This window comes from Onychomys torridus, chromosome 5 (genome assembly GCF_903995425.1).
Source record: "Onychomys torridus chromosome 5, mOncTor1.1, whole genome shotgun sequence".
Lineage (NCBI taxonomy): Eukaryota > Metazoa > Chordata > Mammalia > Rodentia > Cricetidae > Onychomys > Onychomys torridus.
In genome coordinates this window covers 23330902-23350190 of record NC_050447.1, presented here as the reverse complement: position 1 = coordinate 23350190, position 19289 = coordinate 23330902, and the positions used below count along the sequence as shown (strand labels likewise).

Genomic DNA, 19289 nt, shown 5'->3' with positions numbered 1-19289 from the left:
CTTTTTCTTTTCCTTTTTAATGATGCCTGCACTACCAGAGTATTCTAGTGTTCTCTATTTGTTCAGCACATAATCATGCACAGCCTTTTTATTTCTTTGAGGTGGAAGGTTTTTTTTTTGTTCCTAAATACCATTCTATCAAGATGAAATTCTAAAGTGTGTTTGTGCAGCTCAAATATAAAGATATATTAAGGGAGGGAAACACTGGTCTAGGTGCAAGGCACACTCACAGCAACTTTTATGTTTGATTGTCTTTTCTTTGTATATTATAAACATTTATTTAATGTGTTGCAGTTTGATGTAAATTTCTGATATGTATGCTCAACAATAATCATTAAAATGTTTGCAGCGTAAAAAGAATATTATCAGAAAAAGATATATTACAAGCTCTTACTTGAATGTGAAATGTAAAATTCACAGACGCAGGAAACAGGTCAGTGATGGCCAAGGGCAGAGAGAAACATAGGTGATTTTTTTTCTTTCATTTCTCTTTTTCTTTGAAAATAAAACTGAACAAGCAAACAAAAATCCAGAAGCAAACGTCTTTAGGTGTAGTTACAAATATTTTAGGGATCAGGAAGAAGACCCTGTAGCAGAAGAGAAAAGCACCCCATAACATCTTTCCTATCTTCTATTCACTGAGGGAGACAGTGAATCCAAGTGGCGGCCACATGCTCTTCACTTAGAAAAAGGAGGAACCAAAGACTTGAGAAATTTGAAAGGGTTAGCATGTGTGTGAGAGTATGTAAAAGTCAATGCTATAAATCTAAACAGGGTCTATTTTTCTGTTAGTTTGTTTTAAAAAGTTCTAAAGCAACAGGAAGAAACACATGGAAAGAAAACTCTGGTAGAGACTTGATTAATTGCAGAAGAGGCCTTTGTAAAGAATGTAAAATGTGCTGGGCCCCTTCTCCAGGCAGGCAGGACCTGTTCCCAGTGCCTCTGCTACCCTTGTAGATGCCCTCTGCCTCCCTATCACGTCACCCTTCCTCAATTCTTTTAAAAAATAACACCCCACCCCACCCCCATCCCTGCTCTTGTGATGTGACACTGATCCTTCTCCATCCCCACTGGAGAGTTACTTGGTGTCCAGTTTGGCCATATCCTGTATGTAGATGCCAATGCTCTCGCTGTTGAAGAGCAGGAAGTAGTTCTTCAGAGAGGACGTGCCCCAGTTGTTGACTTGGGCTGAGATAGCCTTGAGGGTCACCTGGGCTGCTGTCTGTTGGGGACAGCTGTTTCTTCCACTAGAGAAAGGTGGGAAAGTGACAGACTTAAGCTTCTTGTCCTCCGCTGCCAACAAGCAGGTTTTGATGGTCTCTTCCAGTTATTCTTCACATTTGTCGGAACCCAGTTGGGGGATGTGACAGTGGATGACAAATTTGGCTGCGAGCCCACCGAACTGGCTGATGGCCGCTTCAAGCAGCTTTCAAAGGGCCGTTGGGATTTGCGGAGCTCCCTTTCCTTATATGTCTTCTTCGAGGTCGATTTCAGCTGCAGTCGGGTGGACTCCGCCCCCGTGGAGCCAATACGGCTGACATTACTTTGGGTCAGGGATAGCTTCTGCCCCAAACCAAGCTCTTCGAAGACAGGATGGTGAATGTAAGTAAGCATTACAGCTCAGATTTGGAAAGGTATCCTGGCAGTCAGGAGTCAAGGAATACCACAAAGTCGCTGTAAGAATACCAGCTTACAGCTCTGCTCTAGAGAAAGGTTTCCCCAATACAACTCTGCTCCTACAGGGGAGGGTTTCCCCATGGAAAGTGTTAAGAGTTCTTCTCTGCTCTGATCTGCTCCAGCAAAAGTTGGTACAGCTGGACTCTGCTCACATCACACAACAAACCCCACTCAAGAGATTTGTTGAGAAGGAAAAGCACAGAAGGGTGGGTTCCTCTGCTGAGAAGCAGCAAACTGAACCGGGTACAGATCTTATATAGGATTTCTTGGAGGCGGGGAGAGCTCTCCAGGGTGGCTTGGGATTGGTGGGATTTTGATGGTCTGACCTCAGGGATTGGTGGGATTCTGCAGCCTGACTCTGTGCCAAACTCAGGGATTAGTGTGATTTCAAGTCAGGGTCAGGGTGTTTTTTCTTGGCCCTTTTCACCCTACAGTGAAGCCACTTCTTGGCTCGTCTTCCAAGGTGGATTTGGTGTTCTTCCTTTATCATTGTCATTTGGTTTGGACATGTTGGATGTCCATGGCTTGGTGGCCTTGGATTTCTTACCCTGCTTCTTGCTTGATGTAGCCTTCCTCTTTTCTCTGTGGGTGGGAAGAGGATCGTTTCTGACTTACCTTTGTTCCCTCGCTTTTTGGTCAGCTTTTTGGTCAGCAGTTCGGGGTGAATTCCAGGCAGGACACCCTCACTGGGGGAAGTTACTCCTTTCAGCAGCTGGTTGAGCTCCTCATCATGGGCAGTGGGCGTCAGGGTGTGTCTGGGGGTTGTCCGGTCCTTCTTGTTGCTCCTGGCAGAGTTTCCAGCCAATTCTAGGATTTCCACTGCAAGGCACTCAATGACGGCTGCCGTGTAGCTCCGCGCTGATCTGGTACATGAGCGTCCCTTTTTCTTTTTCTTTTTCTTTTCTTTTTTTTTTTTTTTTTGTTTGTTTGTTTGTTTTGTTTTGTTTTGTTTTGTATTTCAGGACAGGGTTTCTCTGTGTAGATTTGAGCCTTTCTTGGCACTCGCTTTGTAGACCAGGTCGGCCTTGAATTCACAGAGATCCGCTTGCCTCTGCCTCCCGAGTGCTGGACATGCGCCACCACTGCCCGGCACCTTTTTCTAGCTAACGCACCAACCGCCCTACTTGAAAGAAGACATTGGTGGTGACTGGCTGGGACAGCCTGGACAATTTCTTCTTCCAGCTCCAGCCTGACATCTTGCCTCAGTTTCTCTTTCAGCTTGCTAACATGATGGCCTCCTGGCACTTACACGGTAATTCAGAGATTTAGTCCATTATCACTGTGGCAGGAAACATGGTGGCGTGCAGGCAGACATGGTGGCGTGCAGGCAGACACGATGCTGGAGAGAGAGCTGAGAGCTCTACATTCAGATCGGCAGACAGCAGGAAGAGCTTGGGTGATGGTTCTTGAGGGTTGAAATTAAAGGTATGCACAGCTACACCTAGATCTTAAACCAAAAAAAAAAAAAGTGCTGGACGGTGGTGGCGCATGCCTGTAATCCCAGCACTCGGGAGGCAGAGGCAGGCGGATCTCTGTGAGTTCGAGGCCAGCCTGGTCTACAAAATGAGTTCCAGGACAGACTCCAAAGCTACAGAGAAACCCTGTCTCGAAAAAAAAAAAAAAAAAAAAGGGTCTTTATTATGGTACCAAGAGCCTGTACATGATAAGCACATACTCTTTTTTTTTTTTTTTTTTTTTTTTTTTTTTTTTGGTTTTTTTCGAGACAGGGTTTCTCTGTGTAGCTTTGTGCCTTTCCTGGAACTTGCTTTGGAGACCAGGCTGGCCTCGAACTACCAAGATCCGCCTGCCTCTGCCTCCCAAGTGCTGAGATTAAAGGCGTGCGCCACCACCACCCAGCCAAGCACACACTCTTAACACTGAGCATACCCTCAACTCCAAGGGATTTATTTATCTTTTACACTAGGAGCTCAACATGCTGGACTCAGAGTAACAGCCATCCATCTCAGTTTCCTGTGTGCTGGGAATCAAGGGAGATGGGGAGGAGTCGGGAAGTGCTGTCTTCTGGACTTGATATGACTGCTGTACTGTTATATAGGACTTCCCTCACGGCCAAACAACCGCTCTCTTGAGGCATTTAGCTTTTCCCACTTGCTAGGTTAGTTGACTGTGTGCATGCTCTCATGGAGGGTGGGAAGTTCATAAAACCTTCACCTGAGCTAGCTGAGGCTGGTCTTGAACTTAACAGGGCATGGAGATTTCATATAGAGGGATTCCATGAGATGACATGTGTCAGTTATGTGGCCTGCCATCTGACTCACAAGTGCTCGATACAATTCTAGCTCTGGCTCTTATATAGCTGCGTCAGTGGTGAACACTCCTCAAAAAAGGTCACTATCAAGTCCCTCTTCCACCTAAGTGCATACCACTCACCCGCTGAGCACACTTCCTATCCTCTTGAGTCCAGGCTGGCATTGTGATGCTACCTCTCAATCAAACGTAGCAAGAGCGATGCCATTTCTGGCCCTCTCCTTTGAGAATCCCAACACCTCGCAATTGCTCTCTGGAAAAACGTTGTTTATCTCTCTGTAAAGGAAATTTGGACTACCTGGGCTGCACCATGAAACACTACCTCAAAAATGTAAAGAGAAGCTGGATAAAGTAGTACAGGCCTAAAATCTGAGTATCTGGGTGATAGATTCAGGAATTCAAGACCAACTTCAGCTACATGGTGAATGCCAGGATCCCTGCAGTATGTGAGACCTTGTCTTAATATATATATTTTTTAAAAAAAATCTAAGAAAGAGAGTACCTTTAGGGTTTGGGTGTGGAGTGTTCTCCCCAGGCTCATGTGTTAGAACACTTGGCCCCAATGGTGGAACTGTTTTAGAAAGTAATGACACCTTTAGTGAAGGGAGCACTGGTTGGTGGAGGTGGGTCCCTGAGAGCAGGCCTTTCAGGGTTCTATTCCAGCTCTTCTGCTTCCTGCTCTGCCAAGATGTAAATAAACAGTGCTTCAAGCTCATAGGGTCAGAGTGAGCCCCGCTGCCGGTCTGCCTGTCATAACGAAGTGGTAGCCCCAGTCTGCCTGTCATAATGGAGTGGTAGCCCTGGTCTCCCTGTCATAATGGAGTGGTAGCCCCGGTCTGCCTGTCATAATGGAGTGGTAGCCCTGGTCTGCCTGTCATAACGGAGTGGTAGCCTGGTCTCCCTGTCATAACAGAGTGGTAGCCCCGGTCTGCCTGTCATAATGGAGTGGTAGCCCCAGAACCCTGAGTCAAAGTGAACCCCCTCACCTAAGTCCCTCCTTGCAGGTATTTTGCCTCAGCAGCAAGGAAAGTAAGTGCCTTAAACACTACTGAAGTGATGGAACAATGAGACAGTGCATGGGAAAACGCCAAGACACGTGGGGAAACCCTGAGACACGTGGAAAAAGCCCTACCAGTCTTCCAGTAGAACCCAACTGTAGCTGAGCACCTTGGCTACGGAGACCACGATGTATGAGCTGGGGATGTAACTTAGTTGGTGGAGTACTCATGTAGCATTCATGAGACTCTGGGTTCAGTCTCCAGCATCACATGAGCTGGGTGTAATGGTGTATGCCTATAATCCCAGCACCCAGTAGATGAAGGCAGGAGGACCAGAAGTTCAAGGCCATCCTCAGCCACATAATGAGTTTACGCCCAGCATGAGGTATATGAAGCACTCTTTTAAAGTGGAAGGAGAGGGGCTGGAGAGATGGCTCAGAGGTTAAGAACACTGGTTGCTCTTTCAGAGGTCCTGAGTTCAATCCCAGCACCCATATGGTAGCTTACAATGATCTATCATGAGATCTGGCTCCGTCTTCTGGCCTGCAGGGATACAAGCAAACTGTACACATAATAAATAATCTTTTTTAAAAAGTGGAAGGAGAGAGACTGTGGTGGTTGAATAGGAATGGCCCCCATAGACTCATGTGTCTCAATGCTTGTTCCATAGGCAGTGGCACTATTAAGAGGTGTGGCCTTGTTGGAGGAAGTGTGTCACTGTGAAAGCAGGCTTTGAGGTCTCATATGCTCAAGCTATGCCTAGTGACACAGTCTCCTTCTGCTGCCTGTGGACTAAGATGCAGAACGCTCAGCTCCTTCTCTAGCACCATGTCCACCTGCACACTGCCATGCTTCCCACCATGATGATATGGACTAAACCTCTGAAACGGGAAGCCAGTCCCCAACACAAGGCCCTGGGTTCTGAAAGGACCACACATCTATGGGAAGTCATTAATTGCCGTATAGATATCTAAATATCTACTTTCTTTCCTACAAAACCATGAGCTCCTTTAAGACAAAAATTACATCAAATTATTCTATTATTAATACCTAGACCAGGCTCTGAATATATTTATACATCAGTGCATTAGTGGAGCTGGCTTATGAGTGAAACATGAACACAAAGCTATTGAATAAATGCTTTCCTGTCTCCATGTAAGAATACCGAACACACCAAATTAAACTGAAGTCCAGTGCAGGAAAACATTAGCATAACAACATGAGCAAGGGGACTCCTTCTTTGCAAAGTCAGAACTGAACATCTTGAATCTGTTATGTCCCCCAAACTATTCTTGCTGCTGTCAACTTCTAAGACAGAGATAGCCTGGGTGACATGATGGGAAGTGGAGAATCTGGATCAGGTTGAGAACACAGAGGGGGACAGCTGCGTGATAAAAGCAGGATGGAGTTTACATCTCCCTCCCCTTCGCCTGGTGATGCTACTCACCATCTGCCTTGGCTATGTCAAGCTGAGTCTGCCAGCATCCAAAGAGCTCCCATATGTCACTCCTGCAGAGTGGCAGCAAGTGCACCACCTCTCAAGATTGTGCCTTATCTGTTAGAACCAAGCGCAGTCCCTTTAAGCCTTTGGCCCATGTTCACATCAGAAAGCCTTAAAAGAAAACATCTCTGGTTATTTTTACTCCTTCTCAAAGCAACATTCTGGACCATCTCCCTCTTGCTTTGATTTTTCACATCTCTGCTGTTTAGAATCTTTCATGTGCATCCATGGGCTCCAGATAGGGTTGCCCTAATAAGGGTCAGATGTGGTCATCAGTTTTCACTGGTAACTGGATTTCTAAAGTCCATGCATTCTCTCTGCCAGTCCTTGCTGCACTTTCCTGACTGCACTAAATTCCTGTTCCTCATTGGATTTGGGTTGCTTGGTGGCTTGGTTGGTTGGTTTGGTGGGGTAGGTCTTTATTTGTGGGGTCCAGCAGCCCCAGCCATGTTGCCCGTGGTGGGGATGGGCAGTCCCATACAGGGGAGCAGGTGGGGGCCCCCCTCCACCAAGAAGTCAGAGCTTGCCCTGGCCTCTCCCTCATGGCCAAGGACAAGGCCCCACTCCCCCATTCCACAGGGTTGTAGTGACATGCTTAAAAGGGGAAGGAAAAAAAAAATCAAACAACAGAAACCCCTAAGGACCAGAAACTCTGCATAGAAACCTCATTTAGTTTAAACTAGAAACAAGGGTGCTGTGGGTAGCTTGCTTCTTCCATGTGGGCTTTCTGCAAGGTGAGGCTCTGTCTTCACCCAGGGTTGGGATAGGAGGTCTGGGTGGGTAGGTTCAGGTCGGGACAGATGGGACAGGGAGTGGAAACAGAGGCTTGGCTGGGGTCAGGTGCCTGCTCCACCATGCAGGTGGTGTTCCTCTGGCTTACATTCTTGTCCTTTTCATTCATGGGATGTCCTCTGCAGAGCGCTTCCTTGTAGATCGAGCTGGGAAGTGAAAAATGCTTCAAAGAGAAGGAAGAGGCACTGACTGCTAGATCTGCGCTGAAGGTGTAAAAACAGGCAAATCCACCAAGCATAGTGGTGCGTGCCTTAATCCTGGCACTCCTGGTGAGGCAAAGGCAGGAAGATCTCTGAGTTCCAGGCCAGCCTGGTCGACAGAATGAGTTCCAGTACAGCCAGAGCTACACAGAGAAACCCTGTCTCAAAAGAGATAAATTCACTGTTACTATTGGAAATTTTATATTCTCTCTCTCTCTCTCTCTCTCTCTCTCTCTCTCTCTCTCTCTCTCTCTAACTTATAGAACAAGTGGATGGGAAATCATCAAAAATATGGGCCAATTGAGCAACCACCGATTAATTTAATCTCATGCAATACTCAAGCCAACAAAAGCAGGATAATGTTCTCCAATGCACACAGGATGGGAACCAAAACAAAAGTCTCAGCAATCAATCAAATCTCAATTACATGAAAAGGATTTTACTCGTATAACACTGACTAGAAAGAAATTAAATCAGAAATCAACAATAGAAGGATGGAGAGGTGGCTCAGCAGTTAAGAGCACGTGTTTCTCTTTCAGAGGGACTGAGTTTGGTTCCCAGCGCCCTCATGGTGGCTCACAGCCAAGCACCTTCTTATGCATGGACAAACATAGAAAAATGCCTAAAAAATTTTTTAAGTTTTTTTTAAAATATATTTTAAATATAAATAACATAAAATTCAAAATGAAATGAAAAAAATCCTTATAGGACATAAATTACCAAAGTTCATTAAAGAAAAAGTAGATAACCTAAAAAGCCTGAGAAGCAAATTGAAACTGCAATTAAAAGGATGTTAAGGTTGGAGAAAAGAGGCTTTTCAGTCAGCAGGGCTGAGAACTTTGGATATCCAACGTGGAAGATTTAGACTATATACACTTCCCTCTCTCGGGAGTTATAAAAATCAACTTGAAGTGGATCAAAAACTTAAGTGAAACTTGAAACTTCTGGGAGGAAATGGAGGAAGGCCACCGGACACAGAAATGGGTGTGGGATTTTTAGACATGACCTCAAAAGCTCAGGCAACAGAAATAGATGTGGGATGACATCCACCTTAAAAGCTTCTGCACAGGGCTGGAGAGATGATTCAGCGGTTAAAGCACTGGCTGCTCTTCCAGAAGATCTGGGTTCAATTCCCAGCACCCACATGGCAGCTCACAAGTAATCTGTAACTCCAGTTCCAGGTGACCAATCCCCTCTTCTGGCCTCCATGGGCACCAGGAATACACATAGTTTAAAGTTATACATGCAGGCAAAACACCCATACACATAAAAATAAATGTTGAGAGGGAGTTAATAAAACCGCCATCTAAAACAGTATTGAGGCACCTTAGAAAATTAAAAATAAGCTGGGCATAGAAGCACATGCCTTTAATCCCAGCACTTGGGAGGCAAAGAGAAGCATTCTCTGTGAGTTCAAGACCAGCATCTTCTCCCCCAGTGATTTCCAGGACAGCCAGGGATACCTAGTGAGATCCTGTCAAAAAAGAAAGAACTAAAATTAGAAATATAATGTGATTCAGCAATTCCTCTACTGGGTAGACAGCGAAAGGGCCACGAGATGAAGAAAGGATGTTGAAGAGACATCTATGCCCATCACATCCCTACTCACAACAGCCGAGACGCAGAAGCAACATAGGTGGCCATGAACTGATGGACGGGTGAATGAGGGATACACAGCAGCATACTCCCATCCAGAAAAGGAATGGAACTCCATTCCTCATGACAACATTGACATGGCTGACGATCATCATGTTCAGAGAGAGAGGCCGGGCACAAAGAGACACAACCATCCACTCTCGAGTGGGTTATAAGAAAAACGACCTTACAAAGTGGAGAGCAGAATAGTGGTTACCAGAAGTTGGGAAGCACAAGAGGTAAAGAAAGGAGAGGAGATTGACCTATGGGCACTAAGTTACAAGGTCAAGGCCTTTTGATATGCTACCAATAACACCTAACTCACAAAAGCTTGCAGATGTGATTCTTGTCGTTTTCTCCTGTGTTGGTTAGTTTTGGGGTTTGTCTGGGGGTTTTGTTGTTGTTTGGTTGGTTGGTTTTGGTGGTGGTGGGTTTTTGGTGGGTTTTGTTTTGTTTTGGTTCGTTGGTTTTGTTTGTTTTCAACTTGGCAGGAGATTGAGTAATATGGGAAGAGGGAGACTCAATTAAGAAAACATCTCCATAGCTGAGACTGTAGCACAGGTAGAGCACTTGCCTAGCATACAGAAGGTGCGAGATTCAGTTCCTCACTACCAGAAAAATGCTTACCCATTTGCCGGGCAGTGGTGGGACACATCTTTAATGCCAGGACTCTGGAGGCAGAGGCTGACAGTTCTCTGTGAGTTCTAGACTAGCCTGCTCTACAGAGTGAGTTCCAGGACAGCCAGGACTACACAGAGAAACCCTATCTCAAAAAACCAAAATGATGATGATGGTGGTGATGATGATGATGATGGTGATGATGATGATGATGATGATGATGGACAATAAATTTTTAGCTTATTCACAAATTTATGCAACTATCACCACAATTAACTTAGACATACAATGTTGGAGGTTAACCTGAGCAGCGGGACTGCCTGACATCCTGCTGAGAAAGTAGGTAAAGAGCCTGGAGTCCTGTAGGGTGCAACCTGAAACATGACCACCAGATGGCAGCCTCTGCCTACAGTCGCTACAAACCGCCGAAGAAGCCTGCAGACAATGTTCTTTAAGATCCACCACATCCTGGGGATAGGGGTAGCATTTGGTACAGAGAGCATCTCCTGGCAGAGCTAGCCTTCTCCACCCACTACACATTTCTATCCCCATTCACTTAGAAATCTTGTTAGTTGTAATGCTTCGTTTAAGATTTATTTTTAATTATATGGGTGCCCTCAGAAACCAGAAGAGGGCATCAGATCCCCAAGGACTAGGGTTACAAAAGGTTGTGACGTGACTAAAGTGGATTTTGAGAGCAGAATTCCTGTCCTCTGCAAAGACAGCAAGCAGTGAGCTGTGTCTCCAGCCCCTATGATACACTACATAGGTATACAAGTATGGCCCTCTCTGATTTGATACTGAGGAGCCAAGCCAGGGTCTCGTGCATTCTTAGCAGCTGCTCTAACACTGAACTACAGCCTCAGTTCCAAGAGTTGCTATTTCAAGTACAAACACACACACCACCCTAGGCAAGCTGTCCTTGCAGAGAAAAGGCCAAGGACTGCCAAATCCCCAGGCACATTGGCCCTCCCTGTCACTTAGCTCTACACATAGAAGTAACCTGGTGTGATGGCACACACCTACAGTCCCAGCTACTCTAGGAGGCTGAGACAGAAAGATCACAAGTTCAAAACAAGCCTGGACAGCAAGACCCTGTCTCAGAATAAAACCTGTGATTGGACATAGAAATGTAGCTCAGTAGTGGAGTGCTAGCCAATCATGTGTGAAGTCTCAGGCCAACTCAAGGCACTACGCAAAGAAAGGCGGGGGAGGCGCGTTGCACATGAAGTAACACTTTCAGAAGAACCGTCAACTCCTGTGTCAACCAGAGTGCCAAGGGGCAGGGTTTAGCCCATGCACCCAGCACTCTGGCCAATGCAGAGCTGGTGTGTATTCAGTCCCTCTCAGCCCCACACTGCAACCTGGACTTTAGTCTTGCCTCTTCAGGAACGGCCCCTCCGTGAGGCTTCCCCACTATCATATCTGGTACTAGAAAAACAGCTGAGCCCCAGGTCACACGATCCTAAACCCTTTCTACTGTCCGGACATGTTCATACTCTCTCCCCACCCCCGATGGGGTCTCATGTAGCCCAGGCTGGTCCTAAACTCACAGTCTAGCCAAAGATATCCCTTCTGCAGCTACCTCCCAAGTTCGGGGATCACAAGTTTGAATCATCATCCTGGCCTGTCCCAGTATTTCTACAGGATTGGAAAAACAAGACTATCCAGTTCTCTGAAAGAGCTTGGTGAAACACACTTGTGATTTCTGTTAGATAGAGGACCTCTCCCTTTAAAATGCTGGTCACTCGAAGTAGCCAGATTTCACAGCCTGAGGGAACCAGGTCATGAGTCAATGCAGCTCACTCTTTCCGTCTTCTCCTCTCCTCTCCTCTCCTCCCTCTTTCTCTCTGAGCAGAGAGTTAAGAAGCCACACCATGCTGTGGCTTTACAGCCCTAATTATGGCCCTACCCCTTACCTGGCTCCTCCATATTCCTCTTCACATCAGGAGGTCCTAACTAACTCACATGGTGGGGAATCTTCTCACCACCCCATAGGGGATATAAAAGTTAGAGGTTTTCCTTGATTCGAAGATTTCTCTGGCGGCTCCTCCTCCAGGGCTCCCGTTATCATCCCGTCCACAGCAGCACTCTGATCTTGCTCAGCTACCCGCTCGGTAATGTTCCTTTCCTAGTTTTAAAGGGAAACCTCTCGCCCCTTTAAACTCCCGCCACACTGTCTCTGGTAGGACGCACTGTTTCTCTGTGATGCTCTGCACCTTAAAGTTCAATCACGATTCCCAGGGCCCTCTCTCCTACTAAGGCTCATTCCTGAAGGGTCGGTTCATGTCCGCCCCTCTCTCCTGATCCAACCACTGCCCCTCTTTTCTGTTTCTTCTTCCAGAAATTGGGGGGACATTACCTTCAGAGTGAACTACAGTAGGAGAGAGCCCTGTGAGGTGGTGAGCCCGCCGCAGGGGGCGTGCAGAGCGTCTTAAGAACATTAGTGGGCTGGAGAGAAGGCCCAGAGGTTAAGAGCACTGACTGTTCTTCCAGAGGCCCTGAGTTCAATTCCCAGTACCCACATGGTGGTTTACAACTATCTGTAGTGAGATCTGACACCCTCTTCTGTGTACTAAATAAATAAATAAATCTTTAAAAAAAAAAAAAAAAAGAACATTAGCATGAACACCATAGCAGAGGACCTTAATGAAGAGAGAGCTTGACGTGGGAGAACGGGAGGGGAGTCACTATGCACAGTGTGATGGGGGTTCCTGATGGAAAAGTCTTAAGATCCCCCGAACAAAGGGGGTTTTCTGTTCTTATACTTTAGAGGGTTAGTGGTAAATTCCATCCCACGTGATTTAGTCTGGCTTAGCCTATGTAACGGGGAGCCAGGTTCTGGGTAGGTCATAAACAGGTCTTGCAGTTTGAAGGGGGAGTTAGTTAGCACCTGTGACTTCTTAACTCTCAGGGGGCAGGGCAGGGGGCGGGGCTGATTTCTGGAAATGTGAAGGGTAGCTAGACAGTCTGAGATCTACCACAGTTGCATTAAACAAAGAATTGGTAGCTAGTCAGTGGTGGCGCACACCTTTAATCCCAGCACTCAGGAGGCAGAGCCAGGCAGATTTCTGTGAGTTCGAGCCCAGCCTGGTCTACAAAGTGAGTTCTAGGACAGCCAGGACTACACCGAGAAACCTTGTCTCAAAAAAAAAAAAAAAAAAAGATGTTTTTCACCAAAGGTAAGTGTTTAAAATGAAATCGAATATGTAATGGAATTCTAGATAATATGTCTTACAGGTGTGAAAAACATTCCTTCCCAAGGTAGTCAACCTGACAAGGGCCCAAATTTCCTGAACTCCCCCCCACCTCCTTCTTTGTACCACTTAGCCAATCACATCAGATCATGCAGTTGATATTAAAGGAATAACATCCCTGCCCCCTACCCCATTCCCCCAAAAAGCTAAGGCCCTAACGGAACTCATAGCTCCAGGAAGCAGCTATTTGGGGACTGAAGAGAAAAAGCAACTGCCCATCACCACACACACACACACACACACACACACACACACACTCACACACACACACACACACACACACACACATTCACACACACACACTCATACACACACACACTCACACACACTCATACACACACACACATTCACACACACACACTCTCTCACACACACACACACATACACACATTCACACACACACACACTCACACACACATTCACACACTCACACATATACACACACACATACACACTCACACACATACACACACTCACACACACATTCACACACACACACACACACACACACTCACACACACATACACACACTCACACACACATTCACACACTCACACACATACACACACACTCACACACACATTCACACACATACACACACTCACACACTCACACACATACACACACACTCACACACACATACACACTCACACACATACACACACTCACACACACATTCACACACACACACACACACACACACACACACACACACAGTGATATTTTATTTGTATGGTAATAAAGTTGCCTCAAGGTCAGAGCAAGCCAGAGCAGAAGCTGGGCGGTAGTGGTGCACGCCTTTAATCCCAGCACTTGAGAGGGGTGAGCTTAGTTATTCTTGAAGAATAACTGTTTCATCTGCTGTTCCAATGCACATCAGAAGCCATCGGCCCACTCCCTGTTCAGCTGCCTTCAAAGAAAAGGGCACGGTACCTTTTACAGATTGCAAAGGCCACTCACTTCAGGGATGGTGCCATATTGTCCTGGCTTCAGAAGATGCCTTTTGTTAAAGCCAAAACCACACTTGTTTTGGCAAGAATCAGTAGTCCTTTGTTTCATGTCCTGTCTGTCCTGTTTGTCAGCAGTTGATTCGAGGATACTTTGTTGTCCAGTGGCTGACTTTTGCCACAATGAAAGTTAACTCCATATACAGTTTCTTCAATGCCCATATTTTCCCTGAAGTAGATTGGTACTGCCAGGAGCCGACATGTCTCATAGTCATAGCAAAAAAGAAAAATTCCTAAGTTATTAAAACATTTTAAATGCCATATTCTGTAGATCTCTGAAGGGTTTGAAGATGACCTGTCTATCTAAAATATATCTGTTTGATCTTGAAAACACACCTAATATGACTACAAGTTCAATTCTAATGTCTAACCACTAACTTTCATTTCTATATATCCTAATAGTTGATAATACTAACATTCAAGGATTAGCAAATTGCATTACATTGTTAAATGAATGGTATAAATACAATATCTCGAGCAAGATTAGAAATATGTATATGGCATATTCTAACAATCTCAATCTCAATAATAATAATAATTTGTATACAATATAAAACAATCCAATCCAGTGTAAAGTATTTAAAACTAGTAATTGTCTTTTTCTTTTTTCTTTTTTTTTTAAACAAGCACTTTTTGCCTATCCCTTTTCCTAACCCTTAACAACAACTTGTAACCAACCCTCCTAAACAATGAAAACTATCCCAGATCCAAAACCCATAAAAAGACCAAAAAACCACCCACCCCACACCACCCCTTTGGGAATGTGGGCGTCGTATTCTTAAAATTGCTTCCTGCTGGGTATGGGCGAAGTTGTCTTTATTCTGAAAAGAAAAATTTTGGGTTAATTGACAAATTCTAGGAAAGGTAACTATATTCTTTGTTATCCATAATGCCAAAGTTCAGGGTTTATCTCAAATCCTTATTCAAGTAGTCTTTGAAACTGGATCATCTCAGCTAGCCATCTCAGAATTGCTCTAAGCACTTTGTAGTCCAAAGCTGATCTGTAGATGATGTTTGTCAGCTTAGTGATATTATTTTCCACATGGAATTGTCGTTGTGGGGCCCCATCTTCTTCCTGGAGATTTCAGTTGATGTTAGGCCTGGCCGTGATTTCCTACAGAAAACTGAAAAGAGACTTGAACACAAAGACATGTATAGGCAGCTAATAGAAGCCTTTTCTCTAGAATTAATTAGTACTCTATATGACCATTATTATCTTAACAAAGTTTAAAATATATATATATCTTGTAAATTTTGATATAAAATTCATACTTTAAGAAAAGTTTAAAGAATCAGAATAGAATCAAAGAATTGAGATTAGTAATAGAATAGTCCCTTAATTAATTTGATTTTTCTCCTGTCCCATGTCAGAAGATGGCTCTTTCTTCTGGTATGATACAGGGAGTTTTCATTTTCCTTTTAACAACACGCTTGAGTTTAAAGGAGGAGAGAGCCGTTCTCCAACTCCAAAGTCAGCTTTAAACTTTAATTGAACTGGGACTACAAGAAGACCAATAGCATTAGTTTTTTAGAGAAGTGCAGAAACAAACATTTAGGAAGATTTGTGAAATTTTGTAGATGATATACCAATAGGCCATTTTACTCTTTTTCCTGGGACAGATGATTTGTCCTTTTTCTTCAGTTGTCTCATTTGTCCAGTGTTCTTCAGATTCCTTAGCCTTCATTCTCCTAAAAGACAAAAACAAAAACCCTTCCCCAAGATTAATTTTGGGGAGGTTCCCTTTTGGCAAGTTACATCTGATTAAATGAAAAGTCCTGTATTAATGGTATAAGTGAGTTTAAACTGGATGGTCATGTTGGTTGATGAACTATCACCTCCTCTAATTAAGAGGTCTCTCTTGTTCAAATCGAACCTTTATCAGTTTTGATGGTACCCACAGCTTATCTTCTCCTGCAGAAACAAAAGCAAAACCTCGTCCCCAACGTAACACATACCCTGGTTTCCATTCTGAGGTCAGCACATCCTTGAAGTATATAGGCTGATTTAATTCTGTAGTTTTTTTCTGTTAACCAATGTCTCTCTGCAGCTGTTGTTCCTTTCTCATTAACATTGAGAAAATTTAAAGTTAATAGAGCATTGTGCAGTCTATTTCTGGGGGTTTTTGTTACCCCTTTCTGTTTATTTATCATGTCCTTTAGAGTTCTGTTGGATCTTTCTATAACTGCTTGGCCTGTAGGATTATGTGGTATACCTGTAATATGCTTTATATTATAATAAGCAAAAAACTGTTTTATTTTAATAGAGACATATGCTGGAGCAAAGACGTTATAAGATAGTTCCATTAGCAATGTAAGTTAGGATAGAAAGTGAATCAGGTACATTTTGGACTTACCAAAATAGGATAGATAATGGAATTATTTTCTCTGAATTTGTCAAATGCAAATGGACTAGACATTGTTTAGGTATTTATTGTTTGTATATATGGTATATATAGTTATTGTACTTTTGTATATAGTTTTTCTTATATTAGTTATAACTTTTTTTCCTTTTTTTTCTTTTTATTAAAATAGAAAAGGGGAAGTGTAGTGCTATTTTATTTTGTATTGAAATGTGATTTTATTTGTATGTTAATAAAGTTGCCTTGAGGTCAGAGCAAGCCAGAGCAGAAGCTGGGCGGTAGTGGTACACACCTTTAATCCCAGCACACACACACACACACACACACGCACACGCACACACACACACAAACGCACACGCACACGCACACGCGCACACACACACACAGTGATACAAGGACAGCATAGACCCTGCACCTCAAAACACCTTATCTAAGGAAAATGGTCAGCTCCCGCCATCTGCCCCAAAGGAAAGCCTCTCCCTTCTCTTTCCTTGGCTAAAAACACCACCCGCCGAAAGCCTGTAACTGGAACTCCAGCTCTGGTCTGTGTGTTACTTGGTCCTGCACCCTGATCACACTGTGACCCCGTCTTGACGTACCACCTCTCACATTAAATAAAGCCTGCTCTAACTGTAAGGTTGGGCAGACCCTCGTTCTTTATTTCTTCCTGCAAACAATTATTACAGAGATCCCACCCATGGGATGAGACACAGTCACCACCTACACCAGGGATAAAAGGCAGAGGCCATTCTGGCTGAGTGTGTGTTCACTAGGCCAGTGTAGGCTCTGGTACACCCTTTTTGCAAAAAGAAATTGTCTTGCGAGTTACTATGGCTTTTGTTCCTATGCTCCTCTGGGCAACACTGAGGCCTTTCTTTCCCAACACCGGTGCTGCCTCAGGGGCAACGTAAGTGTCTCACAGCACAGACATTGCTTAAGTTTTTTCCATAAAATGAAACGTGTGTTCTTAGTCTACACTGGGACACAGGGCTGGAGAGATGGTGCTGTGGTTCAAAGCACTGGCTGCTCTTACAGACATCCTAAGTTTGATTCCCAGAACGAGTATGGCAGCTCACACCCATCTAGAACTCCAGCTCCAGGGGATCTGATACCCTACTCTCGGTTTGGCAGGTATATGGTGCACAGACATACATGCAAGCAGAACCCTCGTACACGGGAGATAAAATAGTGAACGGACAGAAAAGGAAACTCTGACCTAGATGTCATTTTTTTTTTAATAAATGTGACCATTATCTTATCAGCAAATCAATGTGTGCTTACATTGCATTAATGAAAGAATAACAACATTCTTTAAAGGTGAACTGTGCATTCTTAGTTTGAAAGAATGCTGTGGTATGGCAATACCCTCTGGGAGGGAGGGGGAGGCTCACAGGAAGTAAACAAACTTCGACATCCTGAAAGATGAAAATTTGCAAGATTCGGAGGGCCCCTCCCCCATGCACAAGGCTAGGAGAAGAGGCGACTGACCAGTTCCGATCCAGGCAGAGATGTCTCAACCTCGGAGCTGCCCTCAGGTTGTGCCCTCCGAGAGCTCACCTGTGTCAGGGTGGGCTCTGCAGCTGCCCTGGAGTCGTTCCTGCCCCTGTAATAGCCCCTCACCCAAATTCCTGTTAATGACCCTAATAAAAACTCACTGATCACCAGGTTTGGTTGAACCCTTCTGGATTGAGTAGAATTGGGGGGGGAGGAGTGCATCTATCTCCCCAGGAAAAGTCTCTCATACAAACTCTGATGGAGAATTCCTTATTGACTTTCGTTACCTCTGACCATAGGGCCATTACTATCAGCATATCAGTATGTGCTTTAGTTTCACTAACGAAAGGTCAAAGTTCAAACAGGAGCTCATGAGACTGTCCAGGCTGGACTTAAAGTCACCATGTCACCCAGGCAGGCCTTGAATTTTCAGTCCTCCTGCCTCAACATTCAGAGTAGCTGGAATTACTGGAGTGTACCGCACTTGGCCAATGGTGACATTTTTTTTTTTCAAGAAAGGGTCTTACTATGTATGTAGCCCGGGGTGGCCTGAAATCTTTGTGGATAAGGCTAGCCTCAAACTCACAAAGATCCACCTGCTTCTACCTCCTAAGTGACAGGATTAAAGGCATGCCCCACTGTGCCCAGCTTCATTATGACATTTAAGATAGGTTTTATCAATGGAAGGAAAGAGGTTAGAATGGCCAGGGGTCCAGACCAAACACACCCAGGCTCTCAGCTATGTCCTACTCCACAAGCTTAAGAAGAGATGGCTTTAGTAAATTCCGTACCTGGTCTAAAGTCCACAGGCTCTTTTCTGTCTGGCTTAGTGATCCCCTGAAAGCCTGTGAATAGAAGGTTCACAGACAGATTTATGTGGCCATAAGGAAAAGCACTATCACACCCAGCTCTGCCTGGCAATGCAATCTGTGGTGAGGATACCGTTGAGATTTTGGTGGCCCATGAGCTACGTGAGAAGGAAAACACGTGCATAGACATGATGCACTGGACCAGATTCTGAATGTACGGGGAACGTTGCCGGGCATGGGCTCTGTCCCTGCCTCCGCCGGCCTTCATGGTAAAAACAGACCAGAAATACAGAAAGCTGCGTAATAAAGTATGAAATGAACTAGTGCACGGAGAATGCAGTGACCCAGGTTCTGCTGCGTCTGTGACGTGGATCCCGGGTTTCAATGCGTGGTCACTTGGACCCGTTGCAACAGCAGGGAGAGAAGTATAGTTCATTGCCACCACCTGCAGTGGTTGGAGGAATTCACTTAGGAGGTTAGAGACCCCAACTGAGGTAAAGCTACATCTCCAGCTGCAACACAGAAAAGAAATTCAGGATAAGTCAGTGTAAAGCACAGTTGGAGTTTATGTTTAAAAGAAAGAAAGGCTCTCGGGAGGTGCTAGGGGAATACCTTAATAGGTAATATACCTGCTGTGCAAGGATGAGGACGTGAGTTCAGATCCCCAACGCCC

The 19289-nt window shown here is 44.8% G+C and overlaps 1 pseudogene; it reads right to left on the bottom strand.

Annotated features, from left to right (window-relative positions):
* Positions 1–1078: 1078 nt before the first annotated feature.
* Positions 1079–19289, bottom strand: part of LOC118584537 — a 29713-nt pseudogene continuing 11502 nt past the window's right edge.